A 14,501-nucleotide genomic window follows, 5' to 3' on the forward strand; every position below is an offset into this window, starting at 1 on the left:
TATACCGTCATAGTGTCATCCTAATTGTTACGAGTATACTACTATCTCTTTATCAACCAGTGTACAGTGCGGTAGTTCACGGCTGTGGCTACCTCTGTGTCGGCACACGGCAGGCAGTCCGTCCGACCAGAATTGTATTATTTATTATTATATACCTACCACCTAACCGTGGTTTTTTTTTCATTCTTTATACCGTCATAGTGTCATCCTAATTGTTACGAGTATACTACTATCTCTTTATCAACCAGTGTACAGTGCGGTAGTTCACGGCTGTGGCTACCTCTGTGTCGGCACACGGCAGGCAGTCCGTCCGACCAGAATTGTATTATTTATTATTATATACCTACCACCTAACCGTGGTTTTTTTTTCATTCTTTATACCGTCATAGTGTCATCCTAATTGTTACGAGTATACTACTATCTCTTTATCAACCAGTGTACAGTGCGGTAGTTCACGGCTGTGGCTACCTCTGTGTCGGCACACGGCAGGCAGTCCGTCCGACCAGAATTGTATTATTTATTATTATATACCTACCACCTAACCGTGGTTTTTTTTTCATTCTTTATACCGTCATAGTGTCATCCTAATTGTTACGAGTATACTACTATCTCTTTATCAACCAGTGTACAGTGCGGTAGTTCACGGCTGTGGCTACCTCTGTGTCGGCACACGGCAGGCAGTCCGTCCGACCAGAATTGTATTATTTATTATTATATACCTACCACCTAACCGTGGTTTTTTTTTCATTCTTTATACCGTCATAGTGTCATCCTAATTGTTACGAGTATACTACTATCTCTTTATCAACCAGTGTACAGTGCGGTAGTTCACGGCTGTGGCTACCTCTGTGTCGGCAGTCGGCAGGCAGTCCGTCCATCCATAATTGTATTATTATTATAATATATACCACCTAACCGTGGTTTTTTTTTCATTCTTTATACCGTCGTCATAGTGTCATACTAGTTGTTACGAGTATACTACTATCTCTTTATCAACCAGTGTACAGTGCGGTAGTTCACGGCTGTGGCTACCTCTGTGTCGGCAGTCGGCAGGCAGTCCGTCCATCCATAATTGTATTATTATTATAATATATACCACCTAACCGTGGTTTTTTTTTCATTCTTTATACCGTCGTCATAGTGTCATACTAGTTGTTACGAGTATACTACTATCTCTTTATCAACCAGTGTACAGTGCGGTAGTTCACGGCTGTGGCTACCTCTGTGTCGGCAGTCGGCAGGCAGTCCGTCCATCCATAATTGTATTATTATTATAATATATACCACCTAACCGTGGTTTTTTTTTCATTCTTTATACCGTCGTCATAGTGTCATACTAGTTGTTACGAGTATACTACTATCTCTTTATCAACCAGTGTACAGTGCGGTAGTTCACGGCTGTGGCTACCTCTGTGTCGGCAGTCGGCAGGCAGTCCGTCCATCCATAATTGTATTATTATTATAATATATACCACCTAACCGTGGTTTTTTTTTCATTCTTTATACCGTCGTCATAGTGTCATACTAGTTGTTACGAGTATACTACTATCTCTTTATCAACCAGTGTACAGTGCGGTAGTTCACGGCTGTGGCTACCTCTGTGTCGGCAGTCGGCAGGCAGTCCGTCCATCCATAATTGTATTATTATTATAATATATACCACCTAACCGTGGTTTTTTTATACCACCTAACCGTGGCAGTCCGTCCATAATTGTATACTAGTATCCAATCCATCCATCTCCATTGTTTACCTGAGGTGCCTTTTAGTTCTGCCTATAAAATATGGAGAACAAAAAAGTTGAGGTTCCAAAATTAGGGAAAGATCAAGATCCACTTCCACCTCGTGCTGAAGCTGCTGCCACTAGTCATGGCCGAGACGATGAAATGCCAGCAACGTCGTCTGCCAAGGCCGATGCCCAATGTCATAGTACAGAGCATGTCAAATCCAAAACACCAAATATCAGAAAAAAAAGGACTCCAAAACCTAAAATAAAATTGTCGGAGGAGAAGCGTAAACTTGCCAATATGCCATTTACCACACGGAGTGGCAAGGAACGGCTGAGGCCCTGGCCTATGTTCATGGCTAGTGGTTCAGCTTCACATGAGGATGGAAGCACTCAGCCTCTCGCTAGAAAACTGAAAAGACTCAAGCTGGCAAAAGCACCGCAAAGAACTGTGCGTTCTTTGAAATCCCAAATCCACAAGGAGAGTCCAATTGTGTCGTTTGCGATGCCTGACCTTCCCAACACTGGACGTGAAGAGCATGCGCCTTCCACTATTTGCATGCCCCCTGCAAGTGCTGGAAGGAGCACCCGCAGTCCAGTTCCTGATAGTCAGATTGAAGATGTCAGTGTTGAAGTACACCAGGATGAGGAGGATATGGGTGTTGCTGGCGCTGGGGAGGAAATTGACCAGGAGGATTCTGATGGTGAGGTGGTTTGTTTAAGTCAGGCACCCGGGGAGACACCTGTTGTCCGTGGGAGGAATATGGCCGTTGACATGCCAGGTGAAAATACCAAAAAAATCAGCTCTTCGGTGTGGAGGTATTTCACCAGAAATGCGGACAACAGGTGTCAAGCCGTGTGTTCCCTTTGTCAAGCTGTAATAAGTAGGGGTAAGGACGTTAACCACCTCGGAACATCCTCCCTTATACGTCACCTGCAGCGCATTCATAATAAGTCAGTGACAAGTTCAAAAACTTTGGGTGACAGCGGAAGCAGTCCACTGACCAGTAAATCCCTTCCTCTTGTAACCAAGCTCACGCAAACCACCCCACCAACTCCCTCAGTGTCAATTTCCTCCTTCCCCAGGAATGCCAATAGTCCTGCAGGCCATGTCACTGGCAAGTCTGACGAGTCCTTTCCTGCCTGGGATTCCTCCGATGCATCCTTGCGTGTAACGCCTACTGCTGCTGGCGCTGCTGTTGTTGCCGCTGGGAGTCGATGGTCATCCCAGAGGGGAAGTCGTAAGCCCACTTGTACTACTTCCAGTAAGCAATTGACTGTTCAACAGTCCTTTGCGAGGAAGATGAAATATCACAGCAGTCATCCTACTGCAAAGCGGATAACTGAGTCCTTGACAACTATGTTGGTGTTAGACGTGCGTCCGGTATCCGCCGTTAGTTCACAGGGAACTAGACAATTTATTGAGGCAGTGTGCCCCCGTTACCAAATACCATCTAGGTTCCACTTCTCTAGGCAGGCGATACCGAGAATGTACACGGACGTCAGAAAAAGACTCACCAGTGTCCTAAAAAATGCAGTTGTACCCAATGTCCACTTAACCACGGACATGTGGACAAGTGGAGCAGGGCAGGGTCAGGACTATATGACTGTGACAGCCCACTGGGTAGATGTATGGACTCCCGCCGCAAGAACAGCAGCGGCGGCACCAGTAGCAGCATCTCGCAAACGCCAACTCTTTCCTAGGCAGGCTACGCTTTGTATCACCGCTTTCCAGAATACGCACACAGCTGAAAACCTCTTACGGCAACTGAGGAAGATCATCGCGGAATGGCTTACCCCAATTGGACTCTCCTGTGGATTTGTGGCATCGGACAACGCCAGCAATATTGTGTGTGCATTAAATATGGGCAAATTCCAGCACGTCCCATGTTTTGCACATACCTTGAATTTGGTGGTGCAGAATTTTTTAAAAAACGACAGGGGCGTGCAAGAGATGCTGTCGGTGGCCAGAAAAATTGCGGGACACTTTCGGCGTACAGAAGACTGGAGCACCACCAAAAACTACTGAACCTGCCCTGCCATCATCTGAAGCAAGAAGTGGTAACGAGGTGGAATTCAACCCTCTATATGCTTCAGAGGTTGGAGGAGCAGCAAAAGGCCATTCAAGCCTATACAATTGAGCACGATATAGGAGATGGAATGCACCTGTCTCAAGTGCAGTGGAGAATGATTTCAACGTTGTGCAAGGTTCTGATGCCCTTTGAACTTGCCACACGTGAAGTCAGTTCAGACACTGCCAGCCTGAGTCAGGTCATTCCCCTCATCAGGCTTTTGCAGAAGAAGCTGGAGGCATTGAAGAAGGAGCTAACACGGAGCGATTCCGCTAGGCATGTGGGACTTGTGGATGCAGCCCTTAATTCGCTTAACAAGGATTCACGGGTGGTCAATCTGTTGAAATCAGAGCACTACATTTTGGCCACCGTGCTCGATCCTAGATTTAAAGCCTACCTTGGATCTCTCTTTCCGGCAGACACAGGTCTGCTGGGGTTGAAAGACCTGCTGGTGACAAAATTGTCAAGTCAAGCGGAACGCGACCTGTCAACATCTCCTCCTTCACATTCTCCCGCAACTGGGGGTGCGAGGAAAAGGCTCAGAATTCCGAGCCCACCCGCTGGCGGTGATGCAGGGCAGTCTGGAGCGACTGCTGATGCTGACATCTGGTCCGGACTGAAGGACCTGACAACGATTACGGACATGTCGTCTACTGTCACTGCATATGATTCTCTCAACATTGATAGAATGGTGGAGGATTATATGAGTGACCGCATCCAAGTAGGCACGTCACACAGTCCGTACTTATACTGGCAGGAAAAAGAGGCAATTTGGAGGCCCTTGCACAAACTGGCTTTATTCTACCTAAGTTGCCCTCCCACAAGTGTGTACTCCGAAAGAGTGTTTAGTGCCGCCGCTCACCTTGTCAGCAATCGGCGTACGAGGTTACATCCAGAAAATGTGGAGAAGATGATGTTCATTAAAATGAATTATAATCAATTCCTCCGCGGAGACATTGACCAGCAGCAATTGCCTCCACAAAGTACACAGGGAGCTGAGATGGTGGATTCCAGTGGGGACGAATTGATAATCTGTGAGGAGGGGGATGTACACGGTGATATATCGGAGGGTGAAGATGAGGTGGACATCTTGCCTCTGTAGAGCCAGTTTGTGCAAGGAGAGATTAATTGCTTCTTTTTTGGGGGGGGTCCAAACCAACCCGTCATATCAGTCACAGTCGTGTGGCAGACCCTGTCACTGAAATGATGGGTTGGTTAAAGTGTGCATGTCCTGTTTTGTTTATACAACATAAGGGTGGGTGGGAGGGCCCAAGGATAATTCCATCTTGCACCTCTTTTTTCTTTTCTTTTTCTTTGCATCATGTGCTGATTGGGGAGGGTTTTTTGGAAGGGACATCCTGCGTGACACTGCAGTGCCACTCCTAGATGGGCCCGGTGTTTGTGTCGGCCACTAGGGTCGCTAATCTTACTCACACAGCTACCTCATTGCGCCTCTTTTTTTCTTTGCGTCATGTGCTGTTTGGGGAGGGTTTTTTGGAAGGGACATCCTGCGTGACACTGCAGTGCCACTCCTAGATGTGCCCGGTGTTTGTGTCGGCCACTAGGGTCGCTAATCTTACTCACACAGTCAGCTACCTCATTGCGCCTCTTTTTTTCTTTGCGTCATGTGCTGTTTGGGGAGGGTTTTTTGGAAGGGCCATCCTGCGTGACACTGCAGTGCCACTCCTAGATGGGCCCGGTGTTTGTGTCGGCCACTAGGGTCGCTTATCTTACTCACACAGCGACCTCGGTGCAAATTTTAGGACTAAAAATAATATTGTGAGGTGTGATGTGTTCAGAATAGGCTGAAAATGAGTGTAAATTATGTTTTTTGAGGTTAATAATACTTTGGGATCAAAATTACCCCCAAATTCTATGATTTAAGCTGTTTTTTAGGGTTTTTTTAAAAAAACACCCGAATCCAAAACACACCCGAATCCGACAAAAAAAATTCGGTGAGGTTTTGCCAAAACGCGGTCGAACCCAAAACACGGCCGCGGAACCGAACCCAAAACCAAAACACAAAACCCGAAAAATTTCCGGCGCTCATCTCTAATTTATGTACGAGTAGTTAGAAGTAGAAGAACTCTAACAGAAACCACAAGCTCATCTACAGCCACACCACACTGTATGTGCCCAATATCACCTGATTTTAGGCCTGGTTTGTTCTTGGATGTGAGACCACCTGGGAATACCAGGTGCTGTAGGTAGTTTTATACTACCAACACCGTTCTCTTGATGCATTATATTTTGAAACTTATTCATTGATGTACCAGTAGTTAGAAGTAGAAGTTAGAAACAGCAAAAATCATCTACAGCCGCATCACACTGGATATGTCCAATCTCATCTGATGTTGGAAGCTAAGCAGTGTTGTGCCTGGTTAGTTTTTGGATTTCAGGTCCTGCCTTCTGGTTTGGCCACGGCACCTCGGAAATTCACCAAGGTCATGGCCGTGATGACGACCCTTCACCATCGGTGGACCAGGGAGGAATCTCTCCTCCCGATAAACATTCTGGAATTGCGGGCAGTGTTCAATTCATTGACACTGGCCCTGCCTCTAGTACAGAACAGGCCTGTTCAAGTACAATCGGACAACGACACCACGGTAGTGTACACAAATCATCAAGGCGGCACTCGAAATTGCATGGCAAAGCTGGAAGTATCAAAAATCCTCAGTTGGGTAGAACGTCATCTGCCAGCAATATCGGCAGTGTTCATTCCCGGAGTCCTCAACTGGGAAGCGGATTTCCTCAGTCGTCAGTACGTTCACGCTGGAGAGTGGAGAGGCCGCAGCAGAAATGTCTGCACTGGTGTCAGTAGGTGACTGAGGCAGGGATGACTGGGAGATAGTGGGTGACTGAAGCATGTATGACTGGGAGATAGTGGGTGACTGAGGCCGGGGTGACTGGGAGATAGTCAGTGACTAAGGCAGGGGTGATAGGGATATAGTGGATGACTGTGGCAGGGGTGACAGGGACAGTAGGAGACTGAGGCAGGGGTGACAGGGATAGTGGGTGACTGAGGCAGGGGTGATAGGGTGACAGTGGGTGACTGAGGCAGAGGTGACAGGGATAGTGGGTGACTGAGGTAGGGGTGATATGGAGATAGTGGTTGACTGAGGCAGGGGTGACAGAGATAGTGGGTGACTAAAGCAGGGGTGACTGGTATAGTGGGTGACTGAGGCAGGGGTCGCAGGTATAGTGGTTAACTGAGGCAGCGGTGACTGGGAGATAGTGGGTAACTGGGGCAGGGGTGACAGGGAAAGTGTGTGACTCAGGCAGGGGTGATAGGGAGATAGTGGGCAGCAGATCACTGCCTCGCTGACAGCAGCACATCCCTGCTTCACTGACAGCAGCACATCCCTGCCTCATTGACAGCAGCACATACCTGCCTCACTTATAGCAGCACATCCCTGCCTCACTGGCAGCAGCAGATCCCTGCCTCACTGGCAGCAGCAGATCACTGCTTCACTGACAGCAGCACATCCCTGCCTCACTGGCAGCAGCAGATCCCTGCCTTACTGACAGCTGTATATAGGGCCTAATTCAGACCTGATCTCTGCTGTGCATATTCACACAACAGGAGATCAGGTCTGAAGTGTGTGTGTGTGTGTGCTGGTGCCGCAGTGCACCGGCACATGCCAGAGATGCGATCAGCATCTCTGCCCAGTGAGCGCCTCTGCCAACACATACTTATCTTGCATATGAGATCTCTTGATCATGAAGATAGTTCTCACAGGGTGAGGTTCATCCATTACATTTTAAAGTAGGAAGGTACAAATTACATATTCAAATTACATATATGTGCTGGATTCAAATGTTTTCCCCCCTTCCTTTCTCAATTGTGCCCATCAGCAGCTATTCTAATGTTGCTGCCAATGGGTGTGACACATTCATTTCTTCTGTGGGATACACTGGACTCCACAAGGATTCACATTGGGGTGTAGAGTAGGATCTTGATCTGAGGCACCAACAGGCTCAAAGCTTTTGACTGTTCCCAAGATGCTCAGCGCCCCCTCCTCTATAACCTCGCTTCCATGAACAAGGGAGCTCAGTTTGTAGTTGGTGCCTTCAGTAGCAGGCCACTTAAGAGGGGGCTGCCTCAGGCAGCCTATTCTTAGCTATTAATTTTGACAAGAAAAGAAGAACTTTTTTTTATAAGAATCTACAAGGGCTGCAGCAGGCTAGGTCTAATAGACATCTTTACTGCAGCTCCATCACTCCCAGCGGCGCAGTATACTCCCGCGCCCTGGTTGCTGGGTCACTGCAGCGGAGGCTCCGGTTTCTTCCTAAGGTCAGTCACACACACACCGCCCTCCGGGATCACGAGGCCGCTGATGAAAGGGAGGTAAGGGACTTCTGTGCCCACACTATACCGTGATCCAGCGTGGCTGTAGGGGGCGGGCCATGTGCGCACTGGCGTGGACACTGATTACTGGGCAGCCGCTCCACTAGCCACCAGGGACAGTTAAGGAGCACAGCTCTGGGGGGTTTTCTCTTATATTAACCCCATTTTGTACTACCCGCAGTGCATTGTGATAGGTAATAGAGCCTGATTCAGGTTGGATTGCAATCGCAATAAGCAGTCCAACTGCAAAAATTGCTAAGAGCATACGCATGCGCCTGCATTTTCTGCGGCACCCCGCAGTTAATGCAATCGCCTCTGACTGTCAATCGGTGCTGGGGGGGGGGGTCAGCAACACTCCATTTCCAAGTCGGAGATGGAGCGGTGCGTGGGCAGGGCTTCAAAATGGGGTCGGCAACGGAGAAACAGGAGGCGTGGTCAGAGCGGTTGCATGACATCACATGCAGCAGCTGCGATCACAAAAATGGTGGCGGCTTCCTGCGCACACATACAGTCTGCACCAACAGGAGGCTAACCCATTTTTTATGATCACGCTGAACTGCACTGCGACTGCAATTTCAGCGTGGTCAAGAAGGGAGGCGGCATGCTGGGTGGCCCCAGCATGCGAACCAAAGGATTGCAAATTCTGTTACTTAGCAGAATTTGCAATCCTTACTGAATTAGGCCCATTGATTACAAAATTTATTTGTAAATATTTGAAGTTTTTCTTCAGGGACTAACACAAAAGATGCTTGGGGCTACTAACACATGGGTAAGCCACGTAAAGCTTCCCATTGGTCAGTGGCATCACAACGGGGTTGCGGCCCACACCCGAGTGTCACCCGCCAAGGGGGGTGACACCAAAGTGCCGGCTCCTCTTCAGTGACAGAATATGGGTGTTTCACTGTGACATTACGTGCAACACCCAGTTTCTGTCACTGTGCAGGAGCCAGCACCACTCACACACTAGTCCCCGGGTACAAGTACAATAACTTTTACCATTTTAATTTGTTTTAATAGTATATTGACAGTATTGTTTTCTTTCAAAAATCCACTTCATTTTCTTTACCCTATTATTAAAATGGTAATTGACAAAAACAAACTACATTGTCACCAGAAGAGCAATACAAAATGTACAAGTGATATATTAAAATCATCTTTCCAGCTTGAATTTCAATGTTGCATTGGGTCAACAATTTTGTGAGAAACATCTTCACCCTTAAATAAAGATTTTCTTAATTCCTTACCTGTGTGCTAATTAGATATCACCTTGTTTTCACATTAAACAGACTTCCACATGACCACATGAGAAAGCAGCAAGGATGCAGTGGCGTTAATGTTTCCTGGTGTCAACTTGTATTATTTCAGTACACATTGAAATGAGGATGCATCTTGCTGCCTTTCCAATGAAGCAAGTTTAATTTAGTAATAGGTGAAAAACCATCCTTACAAAGGTGTTAATCAGAGACTTGGCTTTGTGGACACTTTTCAGAGAACAAATTTGTTAGCATAAAAATAAAGCCAGAAAATGAAGAGCTGTTTAATCACTCAATTGGATTTTTTTGCCAGCATATTTCTTTTTCTCTGCAACCCACTGCTAAATTGTGCTTCCTAGCTGTTTTTTTATAAAATCACTGAATCAAATCTAACTCTGATTACATCAAAGAAGGCCATGTACCCTACACCATAACAGGGGGTATGAAATTTGACTTGTCTACTTAAAGATCACCAAAATCTGATAACAAGGTCAATTACGTCCCTGGGTGGGATTGAACCACCAACCTTTTGGTTAATAGCCGTACACACTAACTGATTGCGCCACAGAGACACTTTGCAAAAGTACATACTGACAAATGCTAATAAGCATTCATCTAAAACGTTTCCTAGAAAAACTTAAAAAAATCAATAATCTGGAGAGTTTTTGTAAGATGTTTCTTCTATCAACCAACGAAGAAACACATTGGTACTTTCCCATGATGAGTGAGTGCTTCAGGATCTCTTGCATTTACATGTGCAGCAGAGTACAGCAATGGAAGCATGCTGGGCCCATAACCCAGAGGTAGGCAGATTGAAACTATCCTCTGCTATATGCATTTTTTTGTTTGTTAATTAAAGTAATCCAAAACTGGGATTGATATTTTGGCTCTTTTATTTTTACTTAAAGTACAATAACTTTTACCATTTTAATTTGTTTTAATAGTATATTGACAGTATTGTTTTCTTTCAAAAATCCACTTAATTTTCTTTACCCTATTATTAAAATGGTAATTGACAAAAACAAACTACATTGTCACCAGAAGAGCAATACAAAATGTACAAGTGATATATTAAAATCATCTTTCCAGCTTGAATTTCAATGATGCATTGGGGCAACGATTTTGTGAGAAACATCTTCACCCTTAAATAAAGATTTTCTTAATTCCTTACCTGTGTGCTAATTAGATATCACCTTGTTTTCACATTAAACAGACTTCCACATGAGAAAGCAGCAAGGATGCAGTGGCGTTAATGTTTCCTGGTGTCAACCTGTATTATTTCAGTAGACATTGAAATGAGGATGCATCTTGCTGCCTTTCCAATGAAGCAAGTTTAATTTAGTAATAGGTGAAAAACCATCCTTACAAAGGTGTTAATCAGAGACTTGGCTTTGTGGACACTTTTCAGAGAACAAATTTGTTAGCATAAAAATAAAGCCAGAAAATAAAGAGCTGTTTAATCACTCTATTGGATTTTTCTGGCAGCATATTTTTTTTTTCTGCAACCCACTGCTAAATTGTGCTTCCTAGCTGTTTTTATAAAATCACTGAATCAAATCTAACTCTGATTACATCAGAGAAGGCCAGGTACCCTACACCATAACAGGGGGTTTGAAATTTTGACTTGTCTACTTAAAGATCACCAAAATCTGATAACAAGGTCAATTAGGTCCCTCGGTGGGATTGAACCACCAACCTTTTGGTTAATAGCCGTACATACTAACTGATTGCGCCACAGAGACACTTTGCAAAAGTCCATACTGACAAAGGCTAATAAGCATTCATCTAAAACGTTTCCTAGAAAAACTTTAAAAAGTCAATAATCTGGAGAGTTTTTGTAAGATGTTTCTTCCATCAACCAACGAAGAAACACATTGGTACTTTCCCATGATGAGTGAGTGCTTCAGGATCTCTTGAACTTACATGTGCAGCAGAGTACTGCAATGGAAGCATGCTGGGCCCATAACCCAGAGGTAGGCAGATTGAAACTATCCTCTGCTATATGCATTTTTTTTTTTGTTAATTAAAGTAATCCAAAACTGGGATTGATATTTTGTCTCTTTTATTTTTACTTAAAGTACAATAACTTTTACCATTTTAATTTGTTTTAATAGTATATTGACAGTATTGTTTTCTTTCAAAAATCCACTTCATTTTCTTTACCCTATTATTAAAATGGTAATTGACAAAAACAAACTACATTGTCACCAGAAGAGCAATACAAAATGTACAAGTGATATATTAAAATCATCTTTCCAGCTTGAATTTCAATGATGCATTGGGTCAACAATTTTGTGAGAAACATCTTCACCCTTAAATAAAGATTTTCTTAATTCCTTACCTGTGTGCTAATTATATATCACCTTGTTTTCACATTAAACAGACTTCCACATGAGAAAGCAGCAAGGATGCAGTGGCGTTAATGTTTCCTGGTGTCAACTTGTATTATTTCAGTAGACATTGAAATGAGGATGCATCTTGCTGCCTTTCCAATGAAGCAAGTTTAATTTAGTAATAGGTGAAAAACCATCCTTACAAAGGTGTTAATCAGAGACTTGGCTTTGTGGACACTTTTCAGAGAACAAATTTGTTAGCATAAAAATAAAGCCAGAAAATAAAGAGCTGTTTAATCACTCAATTGGATTTTTCTGCCAGCATATTTTTTTTCTCTGCAACCCACTGCTAAATTGTGCTTCCTAGCTGTTTTTATAAAATCACTGAATCAAATCTAACTCTGATTACATCAGAGAAGGCCAGGTACCCTACACCATAACAGGGGGTTTGAAATTTTGACTTGTCTACTTAAAGATCACCAAAATCTGATAACAAGGTCAATTAGGTCCCTGGGTGGGATTGAACCACCAACCTTTTGGTTAATAGCCGTACATACTAACTGATTGCGCCACAGAGACACTTTGCAAAAAGTACATACTGACAAATGCTAATAAGCATTCATCTAAAACGTTTCCTAGAAAAACTTAAAAAAGTCAATAATCTGGAGAGTTTTTGTAAGATGTTTCTTCTATCAACCAACGAAGGAACACATTGGTACTTTCCCATGATGAGTGAGTGCTTCAGGATCTCTTGCACTTACATGTGCAGCAGAGTACAGCAATGGAAGCATGCTGGGCCCATAACCCAGAGGTAGGCAGATTAAAACTATCCTCTGCTATATGCATTTTTTTTTTGTTAATTAAAGTAATCCAAAACTGGGATTGATATTTTGGCTCTTTTATTTTTACTTAAAGTACAATAACTTTTACCATTTTAATTTGTTTTAATAGTATATTGACAGTATTGTTTTCTTTCAAAAATCCACTTCATTTTCTTTACCCTATTATTAAAATGGTAATTGACAAAAACAAACTACATTGTCACCAGAAGAGCAATACAAAATGTACAAGTGATATATTAAAATCATCTTTCCAGCTTGAATTTCAATGATGCATTGGGGCAACGATTTTGTGAGAAACATCTTCACCCTTAAATAAAGATTTTCTTAATTCCTTACCTGTGTGCTAATTAGATATCACCTTGTTTTCACATTAAACAGACTTCCACATGAGAAAGCAGCAAGGATGCAGTGGCGTTAATGTTTCCTGGTGTCAACCTGTATTATTTCAGTAGACATTGAAATGAGGATGCATCTTGCTGCCTTTCCAATGAAGCAAGTTTAATTTAGTAATAGGTGAAAAACCATCCTTACAAAGGTGTTAATCAGAGACTTGGCTTTGTGGACACTTTTCAGAGAACAAATTTGTTAGCATAAAAATAAAGCCAGAAAATGAAGAGCTGTTTAATCACTCAATTGGATTTTTCTGCCAGCATATTTTTTTTCTCTGCAACCCACTGCTAAATTGTGCTTCCTAGCTGTTTTTTATAAAATCACTGAATCAAATCTAACTCTGATTACATCAGAGAAGGCCATGTACCCTACACCATAAGAGGAGGTTTGAAATTTTGACTTGTCTACTTAAATATCACCAAAATCTGATCACAAGGTTAATTACGTCCCTGGGTGGGATTGAACCACCAACCTTTTGGTTAATAGCCAAACACACTAACCGATTGCGCCACAGAGACACTTTGCAAAAGTCCATACTGACAAAGGCTAATAAGCATTCATCTAAAACGTTTCCTAGAAAAACTTTAAAAAGTCAATAATCTGGAGAGTTTTTGTAAGATGTTTCTTCCATCAACCAACGAAGAAACACATTGGTACTTTCCCATGATGAGTGAGTGCTTCAGGATCTCTTGCACTTACATGTGCAGCAGAGTACTGCAATGGAAGCATGCTGGGCCCATAACCCAGAGGTAGGCAGATTGAAACTATCCTCTGCTATATGCATTTTTTTTGTTAATTAAAGTAATCCAAAACTGGGATTGATATTTTGTCTCTTTTATTTTTACTTAAAGTACAATAACTTTTACCATTTTAATTTGTTTTAATAGTATATTGACAGTATTGTTTTCTTTCAAAAATCCACTTCATTTTCTTTACCCTATTATTAAAATGGTAATTGACAAAAACAAACTACATTGTCACCAGAAGAGCAATACAAAATGTACAAGTGATATATTAAAATCATCTTTCCAGCTTGAATTTCAATGATGCATTGGGTCAACAATTTTGTGAGAAACATCTTCACCCTTAAATAAAGATTTTCTTAATTCCTTACCTGTGTGCTAATTAGATATCACCTTGTTTTCACATTAAACAGACTTCCACATGAGAAAGCAGCAAGGATGCAGTGGCGTTAATGTTTCCTGGTGTCAACCTGTATTATTTCAGTAGACATTGAAATGAGGATACATCTTGCTGCCTTTCCAATGAAGCAAGTTTAATTTAGTAATAGGTGAAAAACCATCCCTACAAAGGTGTTAATCAGAGACTTGGCTTTGTGGACACTTTTCAGAGAACAAATTTGTTAGCATAAAAATAAAGCCAGAAAATGAAGAGCTGTTTAATCACGCAATTTGATTTTTTTGCCAGCATATTTCTTTTTCTCTGCAACCCACTGCTAAATTGTGCTTCCTAGATGTTTTTATAAAATCACTGAATCAAATCTAACTCTGATTACATCAGAGAAGGCCAGGTACCCTA

General features: G+C 43.1%; 1 non-coding gene across 1 annotated transcript; it reads right to left on the bottom strand.

Annotated features, from left to right (window-relative positions):
* Positions 1-13,406: 13,406 nt before the first annotated feature.
* Positions 13,407-13,480, bottom strand: TRNAN-AUU (transfer RNA asparagine (anticodon AUU)). The gene has a single exon. It is a non-coding gene; the product is annotated as a tRNA-Asn (tRNA).
* Between the last annotated feature and the right edge of the window lie 1,021 nt (positions 13,481-14,501).

This window comes from Pseudophryne corroboree, unplaced genomic scaffold, assembly GCF_028390025.1.
Source record: "Pseudophryne corroboree isolate aPseCor3 unplaced genomic scaffold, aPseCor3.hap2 scaffold_818, whole genome shotgun sequence".
Classification (NCBI taxonomy): domain Eukaryota; kingdom Metazoa; phylum Chordata; class Amphibia; order Anura; family Myobatrachidae; genus Pseudophryne; species Pseudophryne corroboree.